The sequence below is a fragment of the Ursus americanus genome, chromosome 32 (assembly GCF_024610735.1).
Source record: "Ursus americanus isolate L20-20 chromosome 32, mUrsAme1.1.p, whole genome shotgun sequence".
In the NCBI taxonomy this organism is placed as follows: domain Eukaryota; kingdom Metazoa; phylum Chordata; class Mammalia; order Carnivora; family Ursidae; genus Ursus; species Ursus americanus.
Window position 1 is genome coordinate 20,173,754 of NC_142158.1, and position 3,049 is coordinate 20,176,802.

The 3,049-nt window shown below is 44.9% G+C and overlaps 1 non-coding gene across 1 annotated transcript; it reads right to left on the minus strand.

Annotated features, from left to right (window-relative positions):
• Positions 1–350: 350 nt before the first annotated feature.
• On the minus strand, positions 351–453 carry LOC123801612 (U6 spliceosomal RNA). The gene has a single exon (XR_006782275.1). It is a non-coding gene; the product is annotated as a U6 spliceosomal RNA (small nuclear RNA).
• Positions 454–3,049: the final 2,596 nt, after the last annotated feature.

A 3,049-nucleotide genomic window follows, 5' to 3' on the forward strand; every position in this document is an offset into this window, starting at 1 on the left:
TAGGATCACGTTAAATAGACCTAGCTACTGTTTCACCGTCTTCATGACTGACTACAGATTAAGACTTGAGCTCTTGTAGAGTGAAAACTCCCCTCCCACACCCAATTCTTTTTTTCTCCCCCCACACTCTATTCTTTATCTCCAAAATTTTCTCAGCTATTTTTGGCCATTTGCTTTCTTATTTAAATTTTAGAATTTGGTTTTACTAAAACTCTATTGAGGTTTCTAGTGGATGTGCATTATTTTTATAGATGAATTTGAGTAGAATTAAAATTTTCACTACATTGCTTCCTTTCTTTCGTAAGCACGGTATGGTTCTCCTTAATTTGTGTCCATTTTAACGGCTTTTAAAAAATATGGCACGTTTCAGTTGTGCGTCAAGTTTATGCAAGGGCTGTGATAATCTTCTCCGTATTGTTCTAATCTTAGTGTGTGTGCTGTCGAAGTGAGCCCTCCGAAGGTATTTCTTCACTGTTGGAGGATATCTGGGGGGAAAAGAGAAGAGGTCACATGTTCTTTACGCTCTATAGGACACAGTAACTGAAAAAGGCATTAATCTGGATTAATTGTGTCTATCAAACATAAAAGTATTTAGCTGTGTGCTGACAATGGGAACAATGTTTTTGGCTTTTGTTATCTTGGCCCTTCTATTATCCAAACAAAAAGCTCTTCTCCTGTGGGTGGTCTTGAAAGAGGAAATGCACTAGGACAAATGGGTTGGGGGGATGGGGGGGGAAGAAAAGGGAAGGAAAAGAAGAAGGTCAGCTTTGACCATGCGGAGGGCTAGGAAGGAGGGACGTGTGGCTGGGGCAGGTGAAGGGGCGGTGAGCAATGGCTGGTAGGGAAGGGAGTAACAGCAAGTTTGGATTCTCTTAAGTTTTGCTACCTCAGCAAACCAGCAGGGAGACTTGGGATCTTGCCAGGAGCTCAGACTATTGGCCCCAATCCTACCTATCCAATCAGAGTCTGCATTTAGCAAGATCCCAGGTAATTCTTATGCACAGGAGACTTCCAGAAGCTCCTAGTTGCCCCCAACCAGTCAGAGCCAGTCCTGATCAGTGTCATCAGCCTGAGACCTATTAATAGACAGACCGGGTTTGGTTGCCTAGAGACCTGGAAATCTGGTTCCTGGTGTAGACTCGGAGTCTCCAAGTTCTTTTATCGCTATGGCCAAAGCCTTGTGACCTCGGTCGGCCTCAGTTTCTCTGCTAAGCATTTTAGATCTCTGCAAGAGCTGGATCCTTGCCCCAGACCCCTGCTGCCTCTGCTCAGGTTCTGCTACTCTGCCAAAGCCTTGCTCTCCCCCTTCCCTTCAGAAGCAGGATGTGATTTCCTACTCTCTTCTCAGTTTCTGGCAGGGGGGCCTGCTGTGACTGGACCGATCACTTGGAACGGTGCCTGATTTTGAGTATTGTCACCTGGACTTCTTCCAGAACTGTGTTCTGCTGGCAGAGAGGACTCACTCCGATATCCAAATGGCCTGGCCCAATCTGAGCTAGTCATGCCCTTTGACCGCCGCGCACTGGCCTGCCTGGCTGCCTCCTGGGGATGGGCCAGCTTCTGAAGACAGGCTCTGGCCCCTGTGCCCCGCTGGATCTTGGCCACTTCCCCCTTCCCATGGCCAGTGCTGATGTGGTCACAGCCTGTCCGGCACCCAGATGTCTCCTCCGAAAGAGGAGGCGGCCGGCAGAGACCGAGGGAAGCTTTAGTTCCTTCTCTCTCTTAGCATTTCTGACTCTAGGGCTCCATGGGCCTGCTTCTGAATGGACCTTGAAATTCCCAACAGTGCCCTTGGAGCCTGTTAGGTAACAGGTATTCTAAAAGTCCTGGAAGACTACTGAGTACAAACAGGCTCAGGGGTTTTGTATACCTTGCACTTCTGGCCCTTTCTCCAAAGTGGAGAAAAATCTTCTTTGCTGCCTGACTCACTTTACAAAAAGAGGCCAAGCCCTAAAGAAGCTCAGTGATGGTTACCCTATCACCATCTCACTTTGAGGGTATTATACCTCCTGCCACGCTCTGTTTACGGTGGAACATTATACAACGTGCATCACACCTGCTACTGTGCTTTAAAGCAGCACAAAATGTCATGAAGTTCAAAACAATTCTGTTGGCTGTCAGTTACAGAGGACAATTTTTCCAAAACCATTACTCTCCGTTAATTAATAATAGAGCACCGGCTGTATCTTTAAGACGGTTGCATCATCTCGATTCCAAAGAACTATTCTTATGGTGATTTAAAAAAGAAGAAGAAGGCAAAGAAAGAAAACAGGAAGAAAAGAAGTGTGGCAGCACCCACAGGAGCTAAGAAATGGTGTGGGTGTTGTTTCCATTATTTACATACACAACACTTTCACAAGGATCCAAATGTCTTACAAAGAAAATACAATACAAATTGCAATAAAGATACAGTAACACAGTAAGACATAAGGAAAACAATTACCCAGAGGAAGGTTTAAATTTGGCATAAATTGTTTGCCCAGAAAGAATGGGTAAGGGTCCACTGACCCCACGTGCACCTGCAAAGGTAGGCTGGTACCTGGTGGCGTTCGCCATGTTCAGAAAAGAAGTTATGTGTAAAATAGCAGTAAAAGTAGTCGTAAAAAATGCCTAAAACCATTCCGAGTAAGAAATACCTGCTGTTGAATGAAGTCTCTAAAGAGACTATCCCAAGTCTCTAAAGTTGCATCACAAGCTCGTGAACTTAGCCGGGATGGGTAAGTATGTGATTTTCCAGAAGGCACTCTTAGCCAAGCAAAATCAGAGGTCCGAGGAAGAAGTTACTCAAGACTAGAGAAAATCAATGGATAGGAAATGAGATATATATGAGCATTCATTAGTCATTGCACCTTGCTAAAGGTCCACACTTTCTCAGGATAGATTTTAGTTGATAAATCATGAAGAAACTGTATTTGAAGCTTGTGTTAACAACAACAACAACAGCAGCAGCAACAACAACCCAGTTTTGGTAGCTATCATGAAGTTGCTTTCAGCGGCATGCCTGCTGTGAGGTCATTATTTGAGCAAGGTTCAAGCAACTGCTTGAACT